General features: G+C 35.6%; 1 long non-coding RNA gene across 1 annotated transcript; it reads right to left on the bottom strand.

The window, feature by feature from the left end:
* Positions 1 to 9,739: 9,739 nt before the first annotated feature.
* Positions 9,740 to 14,430, bottom strand: LOC122001605. Its single transcript, XR_006117411.1, has 2 exons — positions 14,246 to 14,430; positions 9,740 to 10,484 (listed from the first exon to the last, which is right to left on the bottom strand). It is a non-coding gene; the product is annotated as an uncharacterized LOC122001605 (long non-coding RNA).
* Positions 14,431 to 14,441: the final 11 nt, after the last annotated feature.

Below are 14,441 nucleotides of genomic sequence, written 5' to 3'. Positions count from 1 at the left end.
CTTCATCGCTGAAGTTTGTAATTTTTTCGGCATTCCGCTCGGAAGCCTAGTCCCCAACACTTTCCGCCTTCTGTGCGGCGTTGTCGTCCTGTTCAAAATCCACGACATTCCCCTCCGACCGGAGGTCTTCTACTATTTCTACTACCCTAAACAGTCCGAGCTGGACACTTACATGTTCCAGGCTCGGCCTGGTTTAGTTTTCTTTAGTAAATTGTCTTCTTCCAATAAGCATTGGAAAGAATATTATTTCTACCTCCGTATGCCCGAACGGGCCTCCTTCCGAACCCAGTGGCAGGTCGGACCACCAATCTCCCCTGAGTTAAAGAGGTTCAAGACCCGACCGGAATATCTTCACGCTGCCAACATGCTAGCCAGTCTGAAGCTCAATATCAACAAGTTCTTATCAGAAGGGGTGATGTACATATTTGGCTTGAGTCCGATCAGGACCCCCCTCCCGAGCGGCTTCGGTAAGAATCTTATTTGTACATTTGCCTTGATTGCTAACTGATTTTCTCCTTTTTCCTTTGCAGCGAACATTGTCATGGAGTCGGTGATGTCCGAAATTTTGAAGAGAAAGGCGGCGGCGCTCGAGGCCGCGGCTACCAAAGAGATGGAGGCGCTCGGCATTGAGCCGGTCGGCTCACATGAAGGGGAGAGTGGGACTCAACAAGAGTCGGCCACTCAGGCCTCTCCCCAAGATGTAGCAAGAGGGGCCACCCCCAGCGGGGGACCAACAGTCCAAGAAGAAGGCTATGCTCAGGAGGAAGAGTCCCCTCTTCAACAAAAGAGACGTCGAACGGAAACACCACTCCGCTCGGCCACTTCCGCAGTCCAGCCTACCGAATGGACCACTGTCGATTCTCGCGGCAAAGCTCCAGCAGTCGAGGCGATTTCGTCCGATCGGACCCCATCCCAGCTGGATGCGTCTGCAGACCCTCTCGAGGCCATTCCAGTTAGTGCCCTTCCGCCCGCTCCCCGCCGAGTCGAACGTTCGATAATTTTGTCCCAGTTCTCTGCGCCGACCTCCGATCCGTCCCCCGCTTCTGCTCATACGACTCCCAGTCGGCGTCGCACCGTCAGGGTCTCCCTGCATCTCCCCACCGAAGAACTGATGCCTGAAGCCGACCGGCCAACCGTGCCCGAGCACATAATCACGATGAAGGGGCCCTTAGCCGAGATGTGGGCCGACGCTCGGGCACGCGTCGTGCTGATCCCTCTCAGCAATCTGACCAACAACCATATGCAACAGGCTACTGGGGTAAACGTGTTTTCTCAAGTCCTTTATGCGCTTTTTCCGATCGGCTATTAATGATTTTGTTAATTGCATAGATGGGTAGAGGAGATCGCTGTCTCCAATCGTCTAGCGATGGTGGACAAAGAATTAAAGAAGTTGGAGGCTCCTTGGGCGGGCCCCTTCAAAGTCATCGAAAAGCTCGTCGCCGGGTTGTCTTTGATTCCACCCGGACTCGTCCGGCCGGTCTACCCACCCCTTCTCTTATCGGACGAACCTCGTGCTGACCCTTTTGACCTTTGACTTCCACGTGGCGTTGACTCCCATCCAGAGGGGGTCCCCCGACCTTACTGCCGGATCAATCAATATTATGTAAAATATGAAACACAAATTAATATTTCTTAAATACAATAAACTACTAGTAGTAATTTAAAACTTACAAAAGTACAACTTTTATTAAAAGAACGGACAAAACGTTCACGAGGATCCTCAAGTTCCACACAGGAACTTGAGAATTATTTTATGACTTCTTTTGATTTTAATGAAGCAACTAGCAAAAATTTCGATATCTTAAAGTGGTGGTGCTCAAAGCTTTCCTGTCCTCTCCGTGATCGCCAGAGAAATTTTAGCTTGTATAGTGTTAACTATTGCTGTGAAGCAGATGTCCATTGCCAACGGCAACATATTAGATGAACGACGATCAGCTTGTCTCTTGACTCATTGGAAGCCCAAATATTACTGGACGATTAGACCATAGCAGAGAAAAGAATTCAAGGAATGCAACTTTCAGATGACAAAGTTAAAGATTTTGATACTGAAGGAACGAATACGATAGAACAGGAAATGGAAGTGAGTGACAATGTAAAAGGATAAAAATGTAAAAGAACTACGTGCACTTTGATTCCTCTATACCTTAAGGGGATACGTAGGCAACTTAAATAAGTGCAAGTCCTTTTTTGCAATAAATTTTAATTTTTAATTTTTAATTTTTAATTTTATATCTTAAATTCTAAATTTTAAATTTTAATTTTTAATTTTTTTAACATAATAATCTTGAACCGTGACGAACTGTGAACCGAATCCTAAACTGGCGGTTCCGAACCGTAAATCGTAATCGTCTTGGACGGTTAAGGTTAAGGATCGACCTGCCTGGAACCGTCGAACTAGCGATTCTGAACCGTCGAACCTTCACTTCTGAACTATGATCAGGTCTAATCTCCGGGCGCTCGGACAGTCCGAGCGCCCGGACAAGCTCCAAGCGCTTGGATGCCTATTTTCTTGCAATCTTCATCCTGCATCACAGGTTAGTCCAGGCAAAAATAATATATAGAGTAAGATAAATTTTGACAGTCTCTAGATTCTCCGATCCTAACTTTGAGTTTTACTAAAACTGTATGTTGAATTGACGCTTATTGTTCCCTCAACTGGGAATGCATCCTTACTGGATCTCTCTTTCAGTTGCTTACCTCCATTTACCAATCGTAGACTTCCTTGATGTCAGGTCCCTTGACCCACTAGAACTTTCTACCAAATCTCAATCAATCTGGACTTCAACCAGTTGTCAACTTAGCTGGACTTCCTTCTGTCATATCTCAACTAATCTGGACTTCGTGCCACACACTCAACTTCGTTCAAGGTAGCTCACATGGTATCTGTCTGGACCATAATTCTAATACCATTTGTTGTGACCAAAATATATTCATATATTTTCACTAAGCCCTCATGACTTTTTTTGTTGAATTCTACTCAAAAGGTCTTCTGACAATAGAGATATCTTATATCATTTTAAATCTATAAACTTTTTAAAAAATTTTCAATATCAAACTTTCCAACATCAAACTTCTATCATCGTCGCCTGTTAGGTACTTTCAATTGGACAATTTCAAACGTTTCTTTACTAGTCTAGAAGCTAAAGCATCAGAACTCCAATTGTGTACCGTGGAGCCTTTTATCAGTGAAGTATCCTCGAATGCTTAATTCAGCAGTCTTGAGTGACATAGACCACCTATTATAGCCGATGGTTCAAGAGAATCCATATCACCTATTGATAAAAACTTATTTGTTGTTGTATAAATAGACCACCTAAGCATTGTTAAAAAAGAAAAATAATAACAATTTCTCTTGAGAAACACAACAAAAACTGAGGTGTATAATGTTAATTAGCATTGTTAGCCCATGCCGGCGTTTCACCTTTTACAGATACGCACACGAGCAATATCGTATGTCAACTACAGTCGATACAAGTTTCAGCCTTACCCATTGAAGCATCTGTCTAATCGGCGAACATGGCTGGCCAGAATCTGACGGACGAGAAAATGAATTTATCTTGTTAAATAATTAATTAAGTATAAATTAAAAATAAATTTAATTAAATATTATTAATAAAAATTAATTAGATATTATTTTTTAAATTAAATATAAAAATAGATAAGAAAGAATATAATTGACTCATAAAATATAAAATATAATATTACTTAAACACTCTTAATAATAATCTTAAAAATTATTAAAAAAAATTCTATTCTAATTAATCAAATTCTAATCATTTAATCTTGTCTAATAACATATTCTATTTTTGAAAAAAAAAAAAGAATTAAAAGATCATCTTGTCATGTAAAAATATTTTTTAAACTTAAAATTATTTTAATTAATTTTGAATAATTTTAATGAGTTGATAAAGGATATATTAATAAGAGTAATTTTATTGGCCATAATTGTTACATAAAGTTTTTTTTTAATGAAAAATAGGATACAATATTTTTTAAAAACAATAAGGACAGTCTTTTTCATTTTTTCCCCTATTTTTATTTATCTATATTTATTATTCTAATCTGAATTTAAAAACACTCACTCAATTGAGTTTTCGGTCTAAGTCGAGAAATTATGTTGGGTTGATATTGATATTTGTTAGGTTGCATCGTTTAAAAAAAAAACTAAATAACACATTCTATTTTCGAAAAACATTAAAAGATCACCTTGTCGTGTAAACATATTTTTTAATTAAGTTCAAAATTTTTGCTTATAAAATAAGTTTATATTAATATTTTTTAAAACTTAATTAAAATTATTTTAATATAATCATTAAAATCACTTAACTACTTTTGTAATAGTGATAAAAGTATTTAATTAAGCGATTTTAATTATGTTAAAGTGATTTTAATAAATTTAAGTAATTTTAAATAAGTTGATAAATAATATTTTAATATTAAAATATTTTATTTTAATAAAAATTATCAATAATTTAAAATTTTGATAATAAATAAAAAAAGGAACACGTGATTGGTAAATTTTATTCATGAATATTGTTCATAAACATTAATAATTGTGTCACATGAATCGCCTTTTACCACATGAACATTAATAATTGTGCCCTCGAGGTAAGGTTGAGTTGGTTAATGCGGAGCAGAATTTGTTACAATGGGTAAGGGTTAATTCTCGACAAAGTCGAGCGAACAACCCTCTCGTGCAGTGGTCAACTACAGCTTCTCGATTTACCTCCTCATAGATGGTCATGAGGTCGACTATGTGGGGCCGTTAGGGTACCTTTGCTACAATGAACATTAATAACTGTAAATGAATTGAATATTAGTGAACAAGTTTAGTGTTCAACTTAGTAAAAGTTTATTTATGTCCGTTCAATACATACAAGATCAATTAAATGAATAAGCTTAAATAACTTGTTAAATTAAACAAAATTTGAACACATGTTTTCATCTTGTTAATGTTCGTGAATAACATTTATGAACAACGTGTGAACAACATTTGTAAACAATATTCGTGAAGTATATTTATCAATAAAACTCTTATCAACATACTAAATAAATAAACTTTAAAAATGAACAAATAAGTTTACATTATCAAGCTTAATAATTAATCAAATTATCTTAAAATGCAAAAATTTCAAATGATCAAACAACCTTGAATTGAGAGTTCGATAACATCAAACGAACCAAGCTTAAGCCAAAGTTGAACCAAGCTCAAGCTCATCAAAAGGGAACTAAGCAAAACTTGAACAATGATTTCAACGGCATTGTTCATTTTAGGTTTGGTTTGACTCGGTTACCTTATCAAAGAACCTTAAAAACCATAAAACTTAGCTAAATTTGACTTGTTTACAACCTTAAACATTATTCACAAACAGTTCATAGTTTTTATTTATGAATATTAATGAGCTAAATACATATATGTCCAGGTTTGTTCATTTAATTTAATAAATTATTTAAACTTGTTCAACTAATTGACTTTGTGTATATTGAACGAATATAAATAAATTCTTATCCAATTGAATACCAAATTTATTCATGAACATTTGATTCATTTAAATCTTGATATTTCCTCATAAGGGATCACGAAAGGATAATTCACATCGATCAACTAGGGGCCAAGTTTTCTATAAAATTTGGTGTTGCATTCTAACCTTGATTAGTTAAATACCTAGATGTATTGTGGTAGTTTTTTTTCCTTTTATCTATAGAAATTAGTTTTGTAGTTACTTATAGTTAGACCTGACCACGGTTCGAAACCGTCGGTTCAACGGTTCCGAACCGTCGGTTCGACGGTTCTAGGCAGGTCAACCCTTAACCTTAACCGCCCAAGACGGTTACGGTTCATGGTTTAGAACCGTCGGTTCACGGTTTAGTTCATGGTTCGTCACGGTTTGCCACGGTTCAAGATTATTATGTTAAAAAAATTAAAAATTAAAAATTAAAAATTAAAAATTAAAAATTAAACATTAAAAATTAAAATTTAAAATTTATTGGAAAAAGGGCTTGCACTTATTTAAGTTGTCTACGTATCCCTTTAGAAGAATCAAAGCCTATGTAGTTCTTTTACATTTTTATCCTTTTACATTTTCACTCACTATCATTTCCTGTTCCTGTCGTATTTGTTCCTTCAATATCAAAATCTTCAACTTTGTCATCTGAAAGTTGCATTCCTTGGATTCTTTTCTCCGCTCTGGTCCAATCGTCCAGTAATGTTTGGGCTTCCAATGAGTCGGGAGACAAAGTTTATCATCGTTCATCTAATATGTTGCCGCCGGCACTGAACGTCTACTCCACAGCAACAGTTGACACTGGACAATCTAAAATTTCTTTTGCGATCACGGAGAGAACGAGAAAGCTTTGAGCCTTCTGTGACCACCACTTTAAGATATTGAAATTTTCACTATCTGCTTCATTAAAATCAAAAGAAGTCGTAAAATAATTCTCAAGTTCCTGTGTAAACTTGAGAACCCTCGTGGACGTTTTGTCAGTTCTTTTAATAAGAGTTGTGCTTTTGTAAGTTTTAAATTACTACTAGTACTTTGTTGTATTTCAGAAATATTAATTTGTGTTCCATATTTTGTATAATATTGATTATAAATATCATATAAATAAATTCTAACATTATATATAATATTAACTGGATCAGGGGAAGAAAAATCTTTAATTGGAATTAAAGCGTCATAATATAAAGTTAACATTTCTTGTAAAACTTTTAATTTAAATCTAGGATCTAAAGTAAATGCAATTAAATAAATTTTAGGAATTAAATAAAAATATTTTTCCCATTTAGTTTTCATATCTAAGATGCAAGGAGATAAAGATTCATTATTAATATATTCATTTAAAACTAATACTATATTAGAAAAATTTTCTAAAACTAATTGAACAGTGGGATAATAAACACCGGAAAGTTGTTCGGTTACATCATTAAATACTTTTAAAATTTCACAAATACTACTACAAATATTCCATTATTGTGAAAATAAATATATATTAGTATTAGTGTTTTGTGCAAAATATGAACATAATAATTTTTTATATTGAAATGAATCTTGTAATAATTGGTATGTTGAATTCCAACGTGTTGGTACATCACGTGGAAATTTTTTAGGTCTCATCCCATTAATTTTACAAAACCTACCTCATTGTTTCATTATAGATGGATGAGACCATAAATAAGAAATTACAATTCTAATTGGTTTAATATAACTTTCTAAAATTTTTAAAGCATCTTGAACACATAAATTTAAAACATGGCATACACAACAAATATGAAAAAAAAAACCTCCAATAATAGGTTGACAAACAAATTTTAGATCATCTATACAAGCGGTATTGGAACTAGCATTATCTAATGATATTGAAAATATTTTATGAGCTAAATCATATTCTTCTAAAATTAAAAATAATAATTGTGCGATATTATGAGCATTATGTGATTCATCAAAAACTCTATAAGCTAATAATCATTTTTGGAGGTTCCAAGAGTTATCGATCCAATGGCAAGTCACACTCATATACGAATGTGTTTACCAATGATCACTCCAAATATCGGAACATAAAGAAACTTTATTATCTAATTTACTAAATTCATCAATTAAATTCTTTTTTCCTTGTTTTACTAATTTTTTAATTGTACGAGTAAGTGTAGTCTTAGAAACACGTTTAGCACATGGATTAAGAGATTTTTTACAAAAATCTTTAAATGTACATTTAGATTCAAAACTAAAAGAAAGATGTTCTACGGAAACAAATTTAGCTAATGATTCTCTTAATTTTTTATCTGAATATAAAAATAAACCGGAATCGGTACTACCGCTAGTTGAAGAAAATCTTGATAATTGTGTTTGAGAACGGTCGAGTCCATATTCTGTCGGGTGCTTCGTTTCTACATGTTGTTTCAACGACCCATAGCCGCCGCCGGCTTGGAATTTGTAGGAAGCATTGCAGTGCTTACATTTTGCATGCATTTCTCCCGACGGAAGAGTGACCTTCTCAAAATGTTTAGCGAAAATAGAAGACTTTAGAGGAAGAAGTTCCCGAACCTTAGAAGTAATTGCATTGATACTTCCTTATGTTTTGGGTGTCGGATTTAGAAGATGCTCGATCTCATCATCGGTGGATTGAATGTTGGGGTCCTCCTCCCGCAAATTCATTAATTGCTTTCCCTTCCGAGCTCAAGATGATGCACCTCCACGGCCTCCTTCCATTGTAATTGAAAATTGGAAACGAAAGCGTGTAGAGTCTAGAGATTAGAGAATACGAAAATGAGATTAAGAATAGAGAAGATGTGTGTGAAAAATGATGAAACGAGCTCTCTATTTATAGAGTTTTGATAGTAACGGACACTAAATCATAGACATTGATCAAAAAACGGTCAAATGATTCTAACCGTTGAAAAAAAATATCCAAAAAACTCTCCCAACGACTAGGAACCGTCGGTTAACCGACAGTTCTAATGGCTATGAACCGCCGGTTAACCGGCGGTTCAAGCTGTTTAAGAAAAAAAAAAATTATCGGCTGAACCAGCGGTTCAACCCGCAGATTAACCGGCGGTTCACCGATTTTACAGCGAATGAACCGAAACCAGCCCGGCAACTTGGCGGGCCGGTTCCAGTTCGACCCGGCGAACCGGGTCAACAGGCAACCGGTCCGTTGACCCAGTTACGGGCCCGGGCCGGGTCCAGGTCCGGGTCAGATCCGGCCCGGGGTCGGATCTACTTGTAGTTATGTTAGTTACTTGCTGTCTTTTTTTCCATTTGCTTCTGTAGTTATGTTAGTTTATTAAATCTGTACAATTATTTTTATACAATATATTTACTTTGGTTGGAATCACTTTACCGATTAGTTTCTGTTTGTTTTTTTAGAAAAAAAAAAACTCAGAATGCGATATTGTGAATCAATCATTAGATTTTTGTTTTCCAAGTCTTCCAAGGCAATAATAATATGCAAGAAATTAATGGTAATGGTGACAATTGTGAATCAATTATTATATTTTTTTTATAAATCCTCCAAGTCAATAAACCGGAAATTAATGGTAAGGGTGACTTCCATGAATCCTATTAATGTCATCTAAATTATATAAGGGAGAGAGGGAGAAAATATTGCTAAAGTTTAAGACTGTATACTCTATACGATATATCAATTTTGATAGAAATTTCTTTACAAATTATCTTTCTTTTGAAAGGAAAAGAAAAACTTAGAATGATAGATATATCACTATAGTAGATTTTTTTTCCCAAGTCTATTCCGATGATGACCTCTATGGACCATAATTTTCCTGTTAATTTTATCTAAATTATAAAGGAAGAGAGGAAGAAAATGTTGCTAAAGTTTACGACTCGATACGATACATCAATTTTGATAGGAATATCTCTATGAATTTAGAGTAGATTTTTATTTTCCAAGCCAATAGTCAAAGCAAGAAATTAATTCTGATGGTGACTTCTATGGATCATAGATTTCTTATTAATTTAATTTATATAGTCAATCTCAAAATATCATGTGACAATACTTCCATATCTCAACCACTACCCTGTCTCAACGGACACCCCTATTAATTTAATTTTAATTATGTAAGAGGGAGAGAGAGAAAATATTGCTAAAGTTTACGTTAGACTCTATTTTGATCGGATTTTCTTCCTCAATTATCTTTCTTTTGAAAAAAAAAACAAAAGGAAGATTTTTTATATATAACTATCGTGAACTAAATTGATCATTAGATTTTTATTTTTCAAGCCTATTTATTCCAAGTTAATAGAAATAGCCAAGCAAAAAATTAATTCAGATGGTGACATCCATTGATCATATATTTCCTATTAATTTTATCTATATTAAATAAGGGTGAGTGGTAGAAAATGCTGCTAATGCTTCTGTTGATCTGCCCTTTGAACTCTTGGTGCAACATCTCATGGCTGCTGCTGCACTCAACCTTCTTATTTACCTCTTCTGGATTTCTCTCTTATTTTTCTCTGGATCTTTGCAACTCTGCATAGAGGAAGAAAGGAAGGCTCTGCTGAGCGTGAGAAGTGGCTTCCCTGACGTCGACAGGCGGCTATCTCCATGGACGGACGATGACTGTTGCAGTTGGGAAGGTGTAGGATGCAACAACGTCACAGGTCATGTTATAGAACTTGATCTCTCTTCAACTATTTATCATTTGCAATTTGGTACTGTTTTCAACAGAAGCGAGGTTCATCCTTCATTGTTTCATTTGAAGCATTTGGAGTATCTAGATATAAGTCGGAACAACTTATCTGGCCATCAAATTTCTAGCGAGATTGGATCTTTAACTCAATTGCAGCACTTGGACCTTTCGCACTGTCATTTCGGAGGAGAAATTCCCCACCAACTTGGCAATCTCTCCCATCTGCGTCACTTATCTCTATTTCATAATCGGATTTCTGGAAAAATACCGGCATCTTTTGTCCATCTCAGAAATCTGCATTTACTGAATCTGAGCTCGAATTCCATCATAGGAGAAATACCTGAAAATATTGGAAACCTCAGAAACATAGAACGTTTGTTGCTCAGTGATAACCAGATCGAAGGTGTAATACCGAAAAGCATAGGAAACTTGAGTAAAATGTCAAGTCTGGACCTTTCTCTTAATAGAATTGTTGGAGGCTTACCAGAGACTATTGGCAATCTAACTGCATTGCAGAATTTGGACTTATCATATAATGATATTGATGGAAAGATACCAGATTCAATTGGAAATCTCATTCAGCTAGAATTTCTCTATATCCATGTTAACAACATAAGTGGATCGATTCCTGATGCCTTAGGAAGTCTATGCAACCTGAGTACAATCGATCTCTCTTATAACAGTATAACAGGGGGACTTACTGAATTCTTTGAAGAACTATCAAGATGCAGAACTAACAAACTTTTTTTCCTTGGCATGCAAAGCAATCAGCTTAGTGGTCCTTTTCCGAGTGAGTTTGAGAGGCTTCAAAGATTAACTTATCTTTACCTTGGTTACAATCAATTGAGTGGCTCTGTTTCAACATCCTTGGGGAAATTGTCTGCATTAATGACCTTAAGTCTATGTTCAAACTATTTGGTTGGAGATATCACAGAAGCCCACTTTGCCAATCTCACAAATTTATATTACATGGATATATCTGACAACAACTTGTCAGTCAAAGTGAGCCAAGATTGGCTTCCTCCATTTCAAGCAGTAGGAATTCGAATGGGCTCCTGCAACTTGGGACCCAGATTTCCTCCATGGGTGCGGAACCAAACCATTTTAAATGAGCTAGACATATCAAACAATGGAATATCAGATGCTTTTCCTGATTGGTTTTGGAGCTTGTGCACATCGTACTTGGAGCTAGATGTTTCTCACAATCATATGAGAGGAATGTTGCCACGCTCTTTAGAATGCTTCAAGAATGTAAATTCTTTCGATTTAAGTTACAACAGCTTTGAAGGCTTCATACCAAGAATGCATGCTTCGCAGTTACATTTGGACCTTTCACACAATTCATTCTCTGGACCAATTCCTAAAAGTATGTTTGTTGAGGTTGACGATGTTTCTTATATGTTTTTGTCCAATAACAAATTGAATGGCAGCATTCCGTCTTCCATTTGTACACAAAGAGAATTGCAAATTGTGAACCTCGCAAATAATGATTTATCTGGAACACTCCCAGATTGTTGGGGTAATGCCTCAAAGCTAGTGATCATTGACATTTCCACCAACAAATTATCTGGCCGCATCACCAAAACATTTGGGCTTTTAGCCGGACTGCAATCATTGCACATGAATAATAATAGTTTATCTGGTACAATTCCCTCAACTTTACAACACTGCAATCAACTTGTAGTTATCGACTTGAGCTGGAATAAATTGTCCGGAGCTATACCCAGTTGGTTTGGAAGGAAACTATCAACATTGCGAGTTCTTTCTCTAAGGTCAAATAATTTCGCAGGTGCAATTCCACCACAGCTCTCTCTAATCCCATCCCTCCAAGTGCTAAACTTGGCTCACAATAATCTCTTTGGCTCTTTGCCTCCAAGTTTTGGCATGTTTAGTTCCATGATGACGAGCCAGAACAAAGAATCTACTCCATTATATGATGATTCCTTTTATTACAAAGAGAGTGTTAGTATAACTGCTAAGGATTCAGAACTTCTATACACGACTTTGCTTTCAGTTGTCACTAGCATTGATCTCTCAAACAATAATCTCTCAGGCGACATTCCTAGAGAGATCACAAACCTCCATGGCCTTCGCTTCCTCAACTTGTCTATGAATCATTTCTTAGGTAACATACCATATGAGATTGGTCTCATGGGTCAACTAGAATCACTTGATCTTTCAGAGAATCAATTGTCGGGTAAAATTCCTTCAAGCGTCTCTAATTTAAATTTTTTGGGCACCCTAAACTTGTCTTACAACAATCTTATTGGGAAAATACCAACGGGCACTCAGCTACAAACTTTCACCAACTTGTCCTACATCGGCAATCCTAAACTTTGTGGGGAGCCACTCCAAACCAAGTGCTCAGACGACAACCCAACCATCGATAGTAGAGGTGCAAATGAAGAAGAGGACATGCATGAAGATGATGAGCATGGAGGAATTTGGTATTTCATTGGGTTTGCTCCTGGATTTGTGTTTGGCTTTTGGGGATTCATGGGTGCAGTTATGATCACGAGGAGCACAAGAATCAAATACATCCTGATCATTGATAGGATTTGTTATTGGTTTATGTGTAGATAATCAAAACTTAGCCTTAAATAGGCCTGAATTAATTCTAGAATTTATGTATACAATAAGAGCTTGTACTTTTATAATATTCAGACCAAAGTTGTTGTCATGGATTAAGGTTGACATTAGTATTTAATATGGATCATGTATGAAAAGTGTGCTTAAGTCAAACCATATTGTTTATCCACAGTTCTTTCCTCACTCATGTGTGTGAGACATTGATCAACCTCCATACCATATATGACTAGATTTTCTATCTTGAATTGTGAAACTTCAAATTGTGAACATTTGATCTCCATGTTCATGTGTTTTTTTTCTCTACAAAGATAACAATGTTTATTAGAGATGAAGACACCCCTTTTTGGGTCAAATATTTGCACTCCCTTTCTAGATAGTACCTCATTAGCATTGATCCTCTTGAGTAATATCAACTGCACTATAATATTTGGTTTGCTAGTGTTGAATGCATTCTACATGATCTTTACCAACAGAGGCACAATCAAGATTCAAAATCTTGAACCGTGTTGAAGCTTTAGTACTCTTTAACTAGAATGATAGTATTTTGGTATCATACCGAGGTTTCAGCATACGATACCGTGGTGAATAGAAGGTGAAAGGAGGAAGAAATTTTTTTTATATATATTTAAGTTTGGACTTTATTTTGCATCTGAAATTATATAGTTTTGTTATTATTTTGTATGAATATAAACTATAAAAGAAATAACACCATAATCTCAATTCATCTGTGCAATTGTCACTCGCTCAGATCAAATTAATAATTTCTACTCAACCGAACCCTTTAACCTACACTAAGGTAGTATAGTAGAGAATCGTCTCTCACGTGGAACTAATGGTAGGATGTTTGTTATCAGACCAAATCGAACCAGGGGTTTGTTTTTTTGGGGGTTTCTACATCTAATGCAATAAAAGAAATTCTAACTAACAAGCAACGATGAACCCATAGCGCAATGTCACTCTACACTATGAATAACACAATAAATATGCATAAATGAAATCAACTATCAAACCTAACTAACTATCGAAGACTACCCCTACACCAGGTGCATTGTCACACTACGACCAATAGGCATGATAGAAAACAAATGAAATTACAAGACTTATAACTAAATTATGAGAGTGAACAAGACAAACCTAAACAGCAATAAACAAAACATAATTATACATAATTGATAAACTTGTACCACATTGTCACACTATGAGACAAGATTAATAATCATGCATAATGAAACTAAACAAAGTACCAAAACTAACAATCTAACATGCATCATAAGGAAATAGCAATAGATCAAACACAAAAATAAGCTTGAATCAATAAACCTCAGTTTACTTTCCTCGCCTAATACGAAGTGCAAGAATTGAAATTTTAGTAAATCATCAACCCATCGACAAAGAGGCGAAAACAAAAAGACGAACTGAAGTAAAAGCTGGCTTTTCTCAAACCTTCTAGTTCTAACAAGACCCAAGAAACAGAATTCGAGCAACGCATGAAGAACTGGAGATCGATTATACCTCAAGCGATTGGAAATCGTCGCAACTCGCAAGAAGGGTAGGAACCACACAGAAATGGATCTGACAATGAGAACAAGGATTGACTTAGACCCCGTTCGATGGAAGCCCGTTCGATTGGCAAAGCGATTGGGAAAGTCATATCAACCGTCGATTTTGAGATGGACGGATCGATGCAGGGACCGAGCTTGTCATCATC

Source organism: Zingiber officinale, chromosome 7A (genome assembly GCF_018446385.1).
Source record: "Zingiber officinale cultivar Zhangliang chromosome 7A, Zo_v1.1, whole genome shotgun sequence".
NCBI lineage: Eukaryota > Viridiplantae > Streptophyta > Magnoliopsida > Zingiberales > Zingiberaceae > Zingiber > Zingiber officinale.
Note: the sequence above shows the minus strand (reverse complement) of the source record. Positions and strands in the feature narration are given on the sequence as shown.